This window comes from Clarias gariepinus, chromosome 3 (genome assembly GCF_024256425.1).
Source record: "Clarias gariepinus isolate MV-2021 ecotype Netherlands chromosome 3, CGAR_prim_01v2, whole genome shotgun sequence".
Taxonomy (NCBI): domain Eukaryota; kingdom Metazoa; phylum Chordata; class Actinopteri; order Siluriformes; family Clariidae; genus Clarias; species Clarias gariepinus.
The window spans coordinates 42,891,233-42,908,114 of NC_071102.1; the positions used below are offsets into that span (position 1 = coordinate 42,891,233).

Consider the following 16,882-nt stretch of genomic DNA (forward strand, 5'->3'; position numbering starts at 1 on the left):
CGACAGCTGGGCGGCTTTCTCCGGCTGGAAACAGGGGACGTGACGTGTACCTCCTTGCATCGCACTCTCTGCTGCAGAAAGTCCAGTATCCCAACAGAACCCGAGCTACACTTCCCGCTATGTTTTACAGTGTGGGGAGAAGCCCGGGATCATTAAGGATAATAGCTCACCAGCCGTGCCTAATTTCGTGCACATATATATATATATATATATATATATATATATATATATATATATATATATATATTGTGGCATGGGCGGGGTTTGGCACTAGTAACCATCATGCTTTGCGGGAGGGGTTGTTAGGTGTTTACCCTGTCGAGGAAAGGTGTTTGGGTTAGTGGCTTCGGCCAGGGTGTGTGTGTGTGAGTCAGAAGTGTGTCTTTAGTAATGTCAATGTGTGGTTTATGTGCTGTGATAAATAAATTACTCCCAGCCATTTGCATTGGGCAGCAAAGAAGCTCACCCGTCTCTCCAAGTGCCTGCTTAGCGGTGAAAAACGCTACATTGGTGTCAGAAGTGGGATGGAGAATAACGGGTTAGAGCGCACCCCGGAGGAAGCTACAGCTCCGTGCGCCGTCAGCCGGCGAGGCGACCTGCAGCTGCACCTGCCGTCCTACGATGGCGCTGTCGAGCCCCACGCGTTCATCGCCCAGGTGGAGCTAGCCGCCGACTTTGCGGGCTGGTCCCCGGCGGAAACAGCCGTCCGGGTGGCTCTCTCGCTTGAGGGCGAGGCGCTCCGGTCGTTGGAAGACCTCCGGGCGGATGAGAGGAAGGACTGGGCGAAGCTGCGGGAGTCGCTCCACTTCCGGTTCGGCGCGGGTGACCGTCAGGAGGCCGCGGGCGAAGAGCTAGCGACCCGCGAGAGAAGCGCCTCCGAGCCACTGGGGGCGTTCGCCATGGACGCGAGATCTCTCGCTCGCCGGGGCTACCCAGAATTCGGGCCCATCCAGCAGGAAGAGCTAGCTCGCCGTGCGTTCCTGCGGGGAATTCGGCCGGCGCGGCTGCGCGAGCACCTCCGGTTCGCGGCTTCCCTGTCTGAGGCGCTACGCGAAGCCGAGCGTGCCGAGGCCATCATGGCAGAACATCGCGGCGAAAGAGCCGAGCGTTTTCCCATGGCTCGGGGCCGCTCGGTAGGTGAACCTAGCCGGGGACAGGGCTACCCGTCGCGGCTAGGCCTCGATTCAGCATCCGAGATTCCGGGACGACGCCGAGGCCAAGGACAGCCGGACTACCGCTGCAACGTTCCCACGTCCTACAGTGTACCCCAGCAGCCATTACAACCAGCTGGGGGGAAGCCGCCTCCCACAGCCGTCTCTGTTTCCCCAACTCCCGGGCCTAACTTTCGGTCAGGACGTGTAGGAAATCGCGCGGGCGTCTACGTGAACTGTGGCCTGGACAACGTTTCGCTACGGGCGCTCGTGGACACCGGCTCTACAGTTTCGCTGCTGCGCTGGGGAGTATTGGAACAGGGCGAGCGCGGTTGTATGCTGCCGGCCCCAGCCTTGACCATTCACACCGTATCGGGGAGCTATTTGGAAATACGGGCCTGTCGCACTGTGCGAATACAAGTAGGTGCAATCAGTCTTTCTCATCCATTCTTTGTGGCAGACATTGAGGATGATTGTATCTTGGGGTTGGACATTTTGGAAAGGTGGGGTGCGGTACTGAATCTCGCTGACGGAACGTTACGTGGTAACTTCGGGTTAGCCAGGTTGCTAGTTCCCAAAGCGCAGCCGGACGTGTTAGTAGCGCGCACCTGGGGGGCGGAACTTTCGGTGGACGCGCCGTGTAAACATCCGGTAGCAGACCGAGCGAGAATAATGGCCGAGCTTATGCAGCGTAGCAGTGTGGGGCTAAGTCAGACACAGACCGACACAGTGAAGTCCCTGTTACTTGAGTTCGCGGACATTTTCGCGGTAGATGAGCGCGAGTGCACACATACTAATTTGGTGCAGCACACGATTGATACGGGTAACGCAGCTCCTGTTCGGTTACATCCGAGACGCCTTCCTTTAGCTAAACGAGCTATAGCCGAGCAGAAGCTGCGTGAGATGGCCGACTCGGGCGTCATAGAGCCAGCGTCCGGACCGTGGTCTTCACCGGTTGTTTTGGTGTGTAAAAAGGACGAATCGTGGCGGTTTTGTGTCGATTACCGGCGGTTGAACGAGGTAACGCGCAAAGATTCTTATCCGTTGCCACGAATAGATGATGCGCTGGAACACGTTGCGGGCTCGGCGTGGTTTAGCTCGTTAGATCTGCGTAGCGGGTACTGGCAAGTAGAGCTCGCCCCGGAAGCGCGACCTAAAACCGCATTCTCGATCGGGCAAGGGCTATGGCAATTCCGGCGCATGCCGTTCGGCCTATGCAACGCTCCAGCTACGTTCGAACGGTTGATGGAGAAAGTGTTGGCCGACATTCCTCGCAATCGTTGTGTCGTCTACCTGGACGATTTAATGGTGCACGGCAAAGAGTTTGAGGTCGCGCTAGCTAACCTACGGGAGGTATTTTTGGCTATCCGGCGGGCGAATTTGCGGCTTAACCCGAAAAAGTGCCAGCTGTTGCGGCAAGAGACCGTGTTTCTGGGACACGTGATTAGCGCTCAAGGGATTGCCACCGATCCAGCCAAAATTGCTGCGGTACAGAATTGGCCTGAACCGTTAACCGTGTCGCAGCTACGCACCTTCCTCGGGTTAGCCTCGTACTATCGTCGGTTCGTGAAGGATTTTGCCACGATCGCTAGTCCGTTGCACGGGCTCACGAAAAAGAATCAGCCGTTTCGCTGGGACGGGGTGCACGCGCGCGCTTTCACTCGGTTACGGGAAGCTCTGGTCACCTCGCCCGTTCTCGGATATCCTGACGCGTCGTGTATGTTTATCCTCGACACGGACGCGAGCGATGTAGGGCTAGGGGCTGTCCTGTCTCAGGTTTCCGAGGGTAAAGAGCATGTTGTCGCGTACTTCAGCCGCGCGTTGTCTGGGCCGGAGAAGAATTACTGCGTCACGCGGCGCGAGCTGCTTGCGGTCGTCGCGGCCCTTAAGCATTTTAGGCCGTATTTATACGGGCAATCCTTCTTGCTGCGGACCAATCACGCTTCGCTGGTGTGGCTGCTTAGCTTTAAAGAGCCCGAGGGGCAGTTAGCGCGCTGGCTCGAGCGGTTGCAGGATTATAATTTTACCGTTCAGCACCGAGCGGGAAAACTGCATGCTAACGCCGATGCTTTATCCCGCCGGCCGTGTAGCAAAGAGCGTTGTCGGCACTGCGAGCGGGTTGAAGAGCGCGTGGGTAGTCGCGACATCGAACACTCTCCGACCCCCGTGAATCAGAACATTCTCCCTGCGCAGTCCTCCGGAGCCCCCGTTAATAATCAGCCGACCGAGCCGGCGTGCAGCCGAGTTACTGCGTCGCCTACATCATCACCTGTAGTCGTTCCGCCGGTGCCGCAGATGGACTGTGATCAGCTCGTTGCCGAGCAGGAAAAGGATCCGGCACTGCAGCGGGTACTAGGTTGGGTTAACGCGGGCCAGAGACTGGATTACGCCGCTGTGGCTCACCTGGGACAAGAGGAAAAGGCCCTCCACTCGCAGTTTAATCGACTCGTGTTGCGGGGGGGCTTACTCTACCGCCACTGGGAACGGCCGTGCGGCGCTGGCGGATCTTTTCAGCTGCTGGTGCCACGGACTCTGCGGGCACGTGTGTTGGGGATGGTCCATGGGCACGCGGGCGCGGGACACTTTGGAGTCACTAAAACTGCGGCGGTTGCGCGCTCGTTTCTACTGGCCGGGCTGCCACACGGATAGTGAACTCTTTGTTCACAGATGCGACGTCTGCACGGCAAAGAAGGGCCCTACCCAGCGCTCGCGCGCACCCCTGCAAGACTTTCGGGTGGGGGCACCTATGGAGCGTGTGGGCGTGGACATTCTCGGGCCGTTTCCCATTTCCGATCGCTGGAACCGGTATGTGCTAGTGGCCATGGACTACTTCACCAAGTGGCCGGAGGCGTTTGCTGTGCCTGACCAGAGCGCTTCCACCACCGCCCGAGTGCTGGTGGATGAGGTGTTCAGCCGGTTTGGCGCCCCGGAGCAGTTACACAGCGATCAGGGGCGTAACTTCGAGGCGGAGGTGTTTGCGGCGGTGTGTGAGCGCCTCGGGGTGAAAAAGACCCGCACCACGCCCCTTCATCCACAAAGTGACGGCCTCGTGGAGCGGTTCAATCGGACGCTCACCACCCAACTCGCCGTGCTGACCAGCGACCGGCAGAAGGATTGGGACGAACATTTGCCTCTCGTGCTGTGGGCATATCGCACAGCAGTGCAGGAGTCCTCACAGCTGACGCCAGCTGCGTTAATGTTCGGGCGCGAGTTGCGCACGCCTGTGGACCTTGTGTTCGGGCCACCTCCACAGTCTGATTTACCCACGAAGCCTGGGTTGGATTATTTTTGTTATTTGAAAGACAAATTGTTCCGTGTTCACGAATTGGCGCGTAGACACTTGGCGGACGCCGGTGTTAAACAGCGCCGCGTGTATGACACTCACAGCCGAGGGCGAGACTTTGCTACTGGGGAGCGGGTTTGGGTGTATTCCCCCGGAAGGATACGGGGGCTCTCGCCTAAGCTTATGTCCCACTGGGTGGGCCCCTGTACGGTACCCGCCGACCACCGTCACGCTTTCAGGACTGAGTGCGCCATCGTAACCGAGGACGGTCACAGCTCGGGTGGGGGCAGTGTGGCGTGGGCGGGGTTTGGCACTAGTAACCATCATGCTTTGCGGGAGGGGTTGTTAGGTGTTCACCCTGTCGAGGAAAGGTGTTTGGGTTAGTGGCTTCGGCCAGGGTGTGTGTGTGTGAGTCAGAAGTGTGTCTTTAGTAATGTCAATGTGTGGTTTATGTGCTGTGATAAATAAATTACTCCCAGCCATTTGCATTGGGCAGCAAGGAAGCTCACCCGTCTCTCCAAGTGCCTGCTTAGCGGTGAAAAACGCTACAATATAATTATATATATATACTGTATATATATATATATATATATATATATATATATATATATATATATATATATTTATATATATATAAAATATACATTTTGTACTACAGTTAATTTGGTGCCTTAGACTTTTGCACAGTACTGTATGCATATATCAAATATCTCATATATCAAATGCTGAACACACACCAACTGATTCAGGTGTTTTATTTCTAAACAGATTCCCCTAAAAACACCAGAGCAGTGGTTCTTTCCTCTGGAGACACAGTGGAGGGGGATTCAGTGACTCTGAGCTGTAGCAGTGATGCAAACCCTCCTGTTCTCACATACACCTGGTTTAAACAGAGAGCAGCTGCAGACACACTGCTGACAACAGGCCAGAATTACAGCATCAGCAACATCAGCTCCCAGCACAGCGGACTGTACTACTGCACTGCTTGCAACCGGCTGGGACAGCACAACTCCACACCAACACTCCTGGATGTGTTATGTAAGTGTAGTGAACTAAATGTTTTGGGTAGCTGAATAAAGTAGTGATGAGAAGTTTGGATCATTTTAGTGACTCGATTCTTTGAATCCTGTTCATCAAAATGAATGAGTATTTTATGAGTCATTTAGTTTATTTCATTCTTTTGATTAAAAATAAAATAAAATGTAGCCTTTTCAATAAACAGACCCCCAGTATGTCTACATACAGAAAGTTTGGCTATACAATAGTAATGAAAATATTACAGTGCAGCTAAGGACATATTATGATAAAAGAATAAACGATTTGGACCAGAAGAAATGAAAGTTGAGCTGCTCATTTAATATGACAATATGACAATATGCAGTGCATTTACGCAATTGGATTAACCCTCTGAGGTCCGAGGTGATTTTGGGGCCCTTGAGATGTTTGGACATGCTCTGATATTTGTGCTTTTTCAGCTACTTATAATATATTATTGACCAACCTGTATTTTTCTTGTAATCAGCACAAATGGTCTACAATAAGACGTGACCAAAATGAATGTATGTGTTTGCATTTTTTAGGAAAAAAATATTATGCGTGGTTAGTAAGTTTTGTAAAAATAAAAGTAGCTTAAATAAGGCCATGAAACTCACACAGAACATTTGTTCACAAGACTTTTTGAGAACTGGGCTGGTGGACTAGTGTTTTTGCTTCAAAATGATGTTAAAATGATCTTGTTTACTTGCTCACAGAAAACAATATAGTGATTAACATTTTTTAAGTCACTTTTTGAGTGTAAAGGGTCTATGCGAGAAGGCGTGAACTTTTATTACTAATACAGTGATTCATACCTAAGAAGAAAAAGGCCTGCATACTGATCTGCATAATGAGCCATCAGACAGGTCTGTGACTGAGAGAGGAGAGTTACAAGAAAGAATCTGAGGACAAAATAAGGTATATATTTTCAGTGTTTAGGTTATTTGAGAATGTATTTGACACACAACAAAAAACTGAAGTTAAAATGCAAAAGCTGACCTTGTTATTCAATTAAAACAACTTAGTCACTAGTTCTGGTGCCATGCCTCTTTTTCTGGTGCCATGCCCTGATTTTTGCTTCTGCATCAAGTCTACATAGTAGTTCTCCTGTAGGTACTGCATAGATGTGAACCCTACATCATAGACTGATGTGCAACTCCGTGTAAATGTAACTACAGGTCACAGTGATGCAGACCACAACAACTGTGATTGGTCCACCTGGTAGCATTGTACTTCTGGCTTCTTGTACCATTCCATTTTTAATTGAGATGAAAGTTGAATAGATGTGGGCCAAAGTTTGTACACTTGACTTCTCTTTCTTTGTCATTACAGTAATTTCAGTAAGTAACTGTTTTTCAACATCTTTTAGCTCCAACTTCTACAAGATCCATTAAGTTTAATTTACCATTGTTTGTAGCACAACACACACTAGCGCACAAGTATAAATGCTCACAATGGTGTAGACCACTTGCCTAACTAACAGCCTAGGCTCTGCACGGATTCGACACAGAAACATAAATCAATCGTTAATCTCACAAAAAATAGGGACAGCTAAAAAAAAGGTAACCCATCTAATAATAGGTGTCAAATTTTATCCAGAAAGGGCCAATGTGAAATCAAACTTTTATTTCAACAAAGCAGAAGTCACACTTGATAGTTGATTGAAAGCTAAGAACGACTAATTAAACAGGTGGAATCAGGTATGGCTTCTGCTTAGTTAAAATTAAAGCCTGCACCCACACCAGCCCCTTCTGGATAAAATTTGAGCCCTAAGGGAATCTTATTGCTTGATTGCTTTATTAATCTTAATTAACTATATTATTTTGTCACAATTATCTAAATTGTGGTTAAAATGATACCTGTTCATAAAATCTGGGTTATTCCTAAATATGTTGCAAAACCTATAATGACAGCCAGACATTCAAAGTGCAATATAGGTTCACTTTTTTTTTTATATATATAGATATATTTATTTATTTATCTATGTAAATATGGGCAGACCATCAGACAGCAGAATTAAGAAGGGAGAGATGGGGGAGGGTGGGGTAGAGCAGATTATCTGGTATGTAGTTTAAACAGTCGACATTGTACATGCAAGCTGGGACTCTGGGAGGACTAGTTATGACAACAGGACTAGATACAAGAGCCAGACATTTCAACTAACCTGAGTGATTGGAAGACAATTAGTTTAAAAGGCTTTAATAGCATCAACAGGAAGAATATAACTGTGGACTATAACTGTATAAGACATAAAAATGCTTGTACTAACAAAGATGCTGATTCAGGTGTTTTATTTCTAATCAGATTCCCCTAAAAACACCAGAGCAGTGGTTCTTTCCCCTGGAGACACAGTGGAGGGGGATTCAGTGACTCTGAGCTGTAGCAGTGATGCAAACCCTCCTGTTCTCACCTACTCCTGGTTTAAGCAGAGAGCAGCTGCAGACACACTGCTGACAACAGGCCAGAATTACAGCATCAGCAACATCAGCTCCCAGCACAGAGGACTGTACTACTGCACTGCTCACAACCAGCTGGGACAGCACAACTCCACACCAACACTCCTGGATGTGTTATGTAAGTGCAGTGTACACACTTTTATGTAGCTGTATAAAGCTAATGTTTTTTACATTTTACATAATGTTTTTTAAACCAAATTTGGTCGCTGTTTATTTAATAAAAGCTATGCCAGTCCTGAAAAAAATTTTTAGTTTCGTAAAAAAAAATAACTCAAAATACTAATATATACTGCTTTCTGGAAAAAGTTGGCCTACATCAAACAAAGAAAACAACTAAAGAGATTTAAATTTACTGCATTTGGGTTAAGAACCTTCTGACACATTATTAAATCAAGGAAGGACAGTGGTGATCTATTAACTCTGTGGAAGGAATGTGGTTAGATAAACATGGAGACTGCATAGCCTTTGAAGCTCAGAGAATTTTAGCCATTATTATTTTGCTGTTTTTTTTTTTTTTTTTTTTTTTTTTTAATAAAACACACATTTGGTGCAGGATTGTGCAGTATAGAGTCTACACATGGACTAGGGCGATGGCGCTAACAGTGTTAACAGCGACACGTTTGTCTGTCAGGATTTGGATATTGTTTGTTTTACTATGTGGAATTTTTGGAAATGTCTCAGGACTACTTGTGTATGATTGCCAGTCACTTCTTAGCATCAAAGGGTCTTATAAACTAATTCTGAAACAAGTTGCTAGAGGACAAGAGTATAGTTTCCCTCCTCCACCTTTTGAATCAGCTGTTCCGGCTTACTTGCGCGGCATCCATTATGTCATACCTTGGAAAAAACGCCAGAGAAAATGCGGAAAGCGAGCCGGTGTGCGAGTCATATTATAATCTGATATAAAATGTAAAATAATTTTGCTGCCTCCTTTTTTATAGATTAACCTCTAGATATCAGGACAGCCATAAGGCGGAATGTCTTCTTGCATGTTAGTCAATGCAAAAGCTGACCTTGTTATTCAATTAAAACAACTTAGTCACTAGTTCTGGTGCCATGCCTCTTTTTCTGGTGCCATGCCCTGATTTTTGCTTCTGCATCAAGTCTACATAGTAGTTTTCCTGTAGGTACTGCATAGATGTGAACCCTACATCATAGACTGATGTGCAACTCCGTGTAAATGTAACTACAGGTCACAGTGATGCAGACCACAACAACTGTGATTGGTCCACCTGGTAGCATTGTACTTCTGGCTTCTTGTACAATTCCATTTTTAATTGAGATGAAAGTTGAATGGACGTGGGCCAAAGTTCGTACACTTGACTTCTCTTTCTTTGTCATTACAGTAATTTCAGTAAAAGTAACTGTTTTTCAACTTCTTTTAGCTCCAACTTCTACAAGATCCATTAAGTTTATTTTACCATTGTTTGTAGCACAACACACACTAGCGCACAAGTATAAATACTCATAATGGTGTAGACCACTTGCCTAAATAACAGCCTAGGCTCTGCACGGACTCGACACAGAAACATAAATCAGGCTTTAATCTCGCAAAAAATAGGGACAGCTAAAAAAAAGGTAACCCATCTAATACTAGGTGTCAAATTTTATCCAGAAAGGGCCAATGTGAGTTCGAACTTTTATTTCAACCAAGCAGAAGTCACACTTGATAGTTGATTGAAAGCTAAGGACAACTAATTAAACAGGTGGAATCAGGGGAAGCTTCTGCTTAGTTAAAATTAAAGCCTGCACCCACACCAGCCCTTTCTGGATAAAATTTGAGGCCTGGGGGAATCTTATTGCTTGATTGCTTTATTAATCTTAATGAACTATATTATTTTGTCACAATTATCTAAATTGTGGTTAAAATGGTAACTGTTTAAAAAATCTGGTTTATTCCTAAATATGTTGCAAAACCTTTAATGACAGCCAGACATTCAAAGTGCAATATAGGTTCACTTTAAAAAATATATATATATATAGATAGATATATTTATTTATCTATGTAAATATGGGCAGACCATCAGACAGCAGAATTAAGAAGGGAGAGATGGGGAGGGGGGGTATAGAGCAGATTATCTGGTATGTAGTTTAAAACAGTCGATATTGTACATGCAAGCTGGGACTCTGGGAGGACTAGTTATGACAACAGGACTAGATACAAGAGCCAGAAGTTTCAACAAACCTGAGTGATTGAAAGACTATTAGTTTAAAAGGCTTTAATAGCATCAACAGGAAGAATATAACTGTGGACTATAACTGTATAAGACATAAAAATGCTTGTACTAACAAAGATGCTGATTCAGGTGTTTTATTTCTAATCAGATTCCCCTAAAAACACCAGAGCAGTGGTTCTTTCCCCTGGAGACACAGTGGAGGGGGATTCAGTGACTCTGAGCTGTAGCAGTGATGCAAACCCTCCTGTTCTCACCTACTCCTGGTTTAAGCAGAGAGCAGCTGCAGACACACTGCTGACAACAGGCCAGAATTACAGCATCAGCAACATCAGCTCCCAGCACAGCGGACTGTACTACTGCACTGCTCACAACCAGCTGGGACAGCACAACTCCACACCAACACTCCTGAATGTGTTATGTAAGTGCAGTGTACACACTTTTATGTAGCTGTATAAAGCTAATGTTTTTTACATTTTACATAATGTTTTTAAACCAAATTTGGTCGCTGTTTATTTAATAAAAGCTATGCCAGTCCTGAAAATTTTTTTTAGCAATGTTCGTAAAAAAAAGAAAAAACTTAAAATACTAATATATACTGCTTTCTGGAAAAAGTTGGCCTACATCAAACAAAAAAAACAACTAAAGAGATTCAAATTTACTGCATTTGGGTTAAGAACCTTCTGACACATTATTAAATCAAGGAAGGACAGTTTTGATCTATTAACACTGTGGAAGAAATGTGGTTAGATAAACATGGAGACTGCATAGCCTTCGTAGCTCAGAGCATTTTAGCCATTATTATTTTGCTTTTTTTTTTTTTTTTAATAAAACACACATTTGGTGCAGGATTGTGCAATATAGAGTCTACACATGGACTAGGGCTATGGCGCTAACAGTGTTAACAGCGACACGTTTGTCTGTCAGGATTTGGATATTGTTTGTTTTACTATGTGGAATTTTTGGAAATGTCTCAGGACTACTTGTGTATGATCGCCAATCACTTCTTAGCATCAAAGGGTCTTATAAACTAATTCTGAAACAAGTTCCTAGAGGACAAGAGTATAGTTTCCCTCCTCCACCTTTTGAATCAGCTGTTCCGGCTTACTTGCGCTGCATCCATTATGTCATACCTTGGAAAAAACGCCAGAGAAAATGCGGAAAGCGAGCAGGTGTGCGTGTCATATTATAATCTGATATAAAATGTAAAATAATTTTGCTGCCTCCTCTTTTATAGATTAACCTCTAGATATCAGGACACCCATAAGACAGAATGTCTTCTTGCATGTTAGTCAATGCAAAAGCTGACCTTGTTATTCAATTAAAACAACTTAGTCACTAGTTCTGGTGCCATGCCTCTTTTTCTGGTGCCATGCCCTGATTTTTGCTTTTGCATCAAGTCTATAGTAGTTCTCATGTAGGTACTGCATAGATGTGAACCCTACATCATAGACTGATGTGCAACTCCGTGTAAATGTAACTACAGGTCACAGTGATGCAGACCACAACAACTGTTGTGTAATGTATGACTGGTCCACCTGGAGGCATTGTACTTCTGGCTTCTTGTACAATTCCATTTTTAATTGAGATGAAAGTTGAATGGACGTGGGCCAAAGTTCATACACTTGACTTCTCTTTCTTTGTAATTACAGTAATTTCAGTAAAAGTAACTGTTTTTCAACATCTTTTAGCTCCAACTTCTACAAGATCCATTAGGTTTAATTTACCATTGTTTGTAGCACAACACACAAGCGCACAAGTATAAATGCTCACAATGGTGTAGACCACTTGCCTAACTAACAGCCTAGGCTCTGCACGGATTCGACACAGAAACATAAATCAATCGTTAATCTCACAAAAAATAGGGACAGCTAAAAAAAAGGTAACCCATCTAATAATAGGTGTCAAATTTTATCCAGAAAGGGCCAATGTGAGTTCGAACTTTTATTTCAACCAAGCAGAAGTCACACTTGATAGTGGATTGAAAGCTAAGGACGACTAATTAAACAGGTGGAATCAGGGGTGGCTTCTGCTTAGTTAAAATTAAAGCCTGCACCCACACCAGCCCTTTCTGGATAAAATTTGAGGCCTGGGAGAATCTTATTGCCTGATTGCTTTATTAATCTTAATGAACTATATTATTTTGTCACAATTATCTAAATTGTGGTTAAAATGGTAACTGTTTAAAAAATCTGGTTTATTCCTAAATATGTTGCAAAACTTATAATGACAGCCAGACATTCAAAGTGCAATATAGGTTCACTTTTTTTTATATATATATAGATATATTTATTTATTTATCTATGTAAATATGGGCAGACCATCAGACAGCAGAATTAAGAAGGAAGAAATGGGGGAGGGTGGGGTAGAGCAGATTATCTGGTATGTAGTTTAAACAGTCGACATTGTACATGCAAGCTCGGACTCTGGGAGGACTAGTTATGACAACAGGACTAGATACAAGAGCCAGACGTTTCAACTAACCTGAGTGATTGGAAGACAATTAGTTTAAAGGGCTTTAATAGCATCAACAGGAAGAATATAACTGTGGACTATAACTGTATAAGACATAAAAATGCTTGTACTAACAAAGATGCTGATTCAGGTGTTTTATTTCTAATCAGATTCCCCTAAAAACACCAGAGCAGTGGTTCTTTCCCCTGGAGACACAGTGGAGGGGGATTCAGTGACTCTGAGCTGTAGCAGTGATGCAAACCCTCCTGTTCTCACCTACTCCTGGTTTAAGCAGAGAGCAGCTGCAGACACACTGCTGACAACAGGCCAGAATTACAGCATCAGCAACATCAGCTCCCAGTACAGCGGACTGTACTACTGCACTGCTCACAACCAGCTGGGACAGCACAACTCCACACCAACACTCCTGGATGTGTTATGTAAGTGCAGTGTACACACTTTTATGTAGCTGTATAAAGCTAATGTTTTTTACATTTTACATAATGTTTTTTAAACCAAATTTGGTCGCTGTTTATTTAATAAAAGCTATGCCAGTCCTGAAAAAAATTTGTAGCAATGTTCGTAAAAAAAAAAAAAACTCAAAATACTAATATACAGTGGTGTAAAACTATTTGCCCCCTTCCTGATTTCTTATTCTTTTGCATGTTTGTCACACTTAAATGTTTCTGCTCATCAAAAACACCGTTAACTATTAGTCAAAGATAACATAATTGAACACAAAATGCAGTTTTTAAATGAAGGTTTACGTTATTAACAGAGAAAAAAAAATCCAAATCTACATGGCCCTGTGTGAAAAAGTGATTGCCCCCCTGGTTAAAAAATAACTTAACTGTGGTTTATTACACCTGAGTTCAATTTCTGTACTGTAGTCACCCCCAGGCCTGATTACTGCCACACCTGTTTCAATCAAGAAATCACTTAAATAGGAGCTACCTGACACAGAGAAGTAGACCAAAAGCACCTCAATAGCTAGACATCATGCCAAAATCCAAAGAAATTCAGGAACAAATAAGAACAAAAGTAATTGAGATCTATCAGTCTGGTAAAGGTTATAAAGCCATTTCTAAAGCTTTGGGACTCTAGCGAACCACAGTGAGAGCCATTATCCATTTACATTTACATTTAGGCATTTAGCAGACGCTCTTATCCAGAGCGACTTACAAAAAGTGCTTTAATGTTTACATCATTGGATACATACTTACACTGGGTTAACTAGGTTAATAACTAAGTGCCAGTGCCGAAAGTAATTGAGATCTATCAGTCTGGTAAAGGTTATAAAGCCATTTCTAAAGCTTTGGGACTCCAGCAAACCACAGTGAGAGCCATTATCCACAAATGGCAAAAACATGGAACAGTGGTGAACCTTCCCAGGAGTGGCCGGCCGACCAAAATTACCCCAAGAGCGCAGAGACAACTCATCCGAGAGGCCACAAAAGACCCCAGGACAACATTTAAAGAACTGCAGGCCTCACTTGCCTCAATTAAGGTCAGTGTTCACGACTCCACCATAAGAAAGAGACTGGGCAAAAACGGCCTGCATGGCAGATTTCCAAGGCGCAAACCACTTTTGAGCAAAAAGAACATTAAGGCTCGTCTCAATTTTGCTAAAAAACATCTCAATGATTGCTCAATGATACTTTTGGGAAAATACCTTGTGGACCGACGAGAGAAAAGTTGAACTTTTTGGAAGGTGCGTGTCCCGTTACATCTGGCGTAAAAGTAACACAGCATTTCAGAAAAAGAACATCAAACCAACAGTAAAATATGGTGGTGGTAGTGTGATGGTCTGGGGTTGTTTTGCTGCTTCAGGACCTGGAAGGCTTGCTGTGATAGATAGAACCGTGAACTCTACTGTCTACCAAAAAAATCCTGAAGAAGAATGTCCGGCCATCTGTTCGTCAACTCAAGCTGAAGCGATCTTGGGTGCTGCAGCAGGACAATGACCCAAAATACACCAGCAAATCCGCCTCTGAATGGCTGAAGAAAAACAAAATGAAGACTTTGGAGTGGCCAAGTCAAAGTCCTGACCTGAATCCTATTGAGATGTTGTGGCATGACCTTAAAAAGGCGGTTCATGCTAGAAAACCCTCAAATAAAGCTGAATTACAACAATTCCGCAAAGATGAGTGAGCCAAAATTCCTCCAGAGCGCTGTAAAAGACTCGTTGCAAGTTATCGCAAACGCTTGATTACAGTTATTGCTGCTAAGGGTGGCCCAACCAGTTATTAGGTTCAGGGGGCAATTACTTTTTCACACAGGGCCATGTACTGTAGGTTTGGATTTTTTTTCTCCCTAAATAATAAAAACCATCATTTAAAAACTGCATTTTGTGTTTACTTGTGTTATCTTTGACTAATAGTTAAATGTGTTTGATGATCAGAAACATTTGGTGTGACAAACATGCAAAGAATAAGAAATCAGGAAGGGGGCAAATAGTTTTTTACACCACTGTATACTGCTTTCTGTAAAAGGTTGGCCTACATCAAACAAAGAAAACAACTAAAGAGATTCAAATTTACTGCATTTGGGTTAAGAACCTTCTGACATATTATTAAATCAAGCAAGGACAGTGGTGATCTATTAACTCTGTGGAAGGAATGTGGTTAGATAAACATGGAGACTGCATAGCCTTTGAAGCTCAGAGCATTTTAGCCATTATTATTTTGCTGTTGTTTTTTTTTAAATAAAACACACATTTGGTGCAGGGTTGTGCAGTATAGAGTCTACACATGGACTAGGGCTATGGCGCTAACAGTGTTAATAGCGACACGTTTGTCTGTCAGGATTTGGATATTGTTTGTTTTACTATGTGGAATTTTTGGAAATGTCTCAGGACTACTTGTGTATGATCGCCAGTCACTTCTTAGCATCAAAGTGTCTTATAAACTAATTTTGAAACAAGTTGCTAGTTCCCTCCTCCAACTTTTGAATCAGCTGTTCTGGCTTACTTGCGCCGCATCCATTATGTCATACCTTGGAAAAAACGCCAGGGAAAATGCGGAAAGCGAGCCGCTGTGCGTGTCAGAGCCAGGGCTTACCTTCGGGCCTCTGGTCACGTAAAGTTAGTGGACTACACTCCTCGTTGGATCCTGCCTATTGTCCCTGGAGGCCTCGATCGGTTTCCTCCAGACGGCCTTCCCAAGCGGCCTCAAAACCGCGGACGTGGCGTGGATCTTACTAACCTCCACTCCCTGGCTCGTGCCTGTCCTTCAGGCATTTAGGACTGTTCCCTTCGGATGGCTCTATTCAATGCTAGATCGCTAGCAAACAAGAGTTTTACACTGAATGATTTCTTCAGATTGAGGCAATTGGATTTTCTGTTTTTGACAGTGATGTGGCTTCAATGTGGTGAGTCTGTAGCCTTTTCTGAACTTCTTCCTCCAGACTGCACATTCTTTAGTTCTCCCCGGACCTCAGGTGGAGGCTTGGCCACAGTCTTTAATTCTTGCTTTCGCTGTAAACAATTATTCCAACCCTATTTAGTCTCCAGTTTTGAACTTTAGTTATTTGAGCTGTACCTGGATACTCCTGTCCTGTGTGCGCTTGTTTATCTTCCTCCCAAATTTAATAAAAATTTTATTCATGAGTTTTATGATTTTATGGCAGGCATTGTTCTTAAATTTGATCGCTTTTTCAATTCTTGGGGATTTTAATATTCATCTCTGCTGTGAATTTAAACCCTTGGTCAAGGATTTTTTTGAATATCATCGACTCGTTTAATTTGGTGCAGTGGGTCGCTGCCCCCACCCACGAAAAGGGACATATACTATACTTGGTGTTGTCACAGGGCTTAGATGTGTGTATCACGGAAATATCTAACGTCTGCATTTCCAAATCACTTTTCTGTGCTGTTTAATTTACCACTACACTCTCCGGTGGATAACCAACGCACTTCAGCGCGTAAGAGATGGATGCTTAGCGCCCTCACGGTTTCTCAGTTCTCTGATGCTTTTAATGACTCTGGACTGATCAATTCTGACTGTGAAAGCGCTGAGGACTTGGCTGAAAATTTTTATTCCACCTGTGTTGATATATTGGACTCCATTCCTCCCCTAGCGCCCGCGCGCTCTAAACCGATGGCCGAGCTTTGGTTGAATGAGCGTATGCGCGCTCTCAGACGCGAATGTAGACGCGCTGAGAGGAGATGGAAAAAGGACAGGTTGCATGTGTCTTTACAAATATTAAGAGTGTTTATATACCTATCAACATGCTGTGAAGACCGCTAAGACCCAGTTTATGTCTAACATTGTGTCTGCTAATAGCCACAGGCCCAAAGTTCTTTTTAATGTATTTAATTGGATTATTAAT

General features: G+C 44.2%; 1 pseudogene; it reads left to right on the forward strand.

Annotated features, from left to right (window-relative positions):
* Positions 1 to 16,882, forward strand: part of LOC128518714 (uncharacterized) — a 59,459-nt pseudogene that overhangs the window by 11,511 nt on the left and 31,066 nt on the right.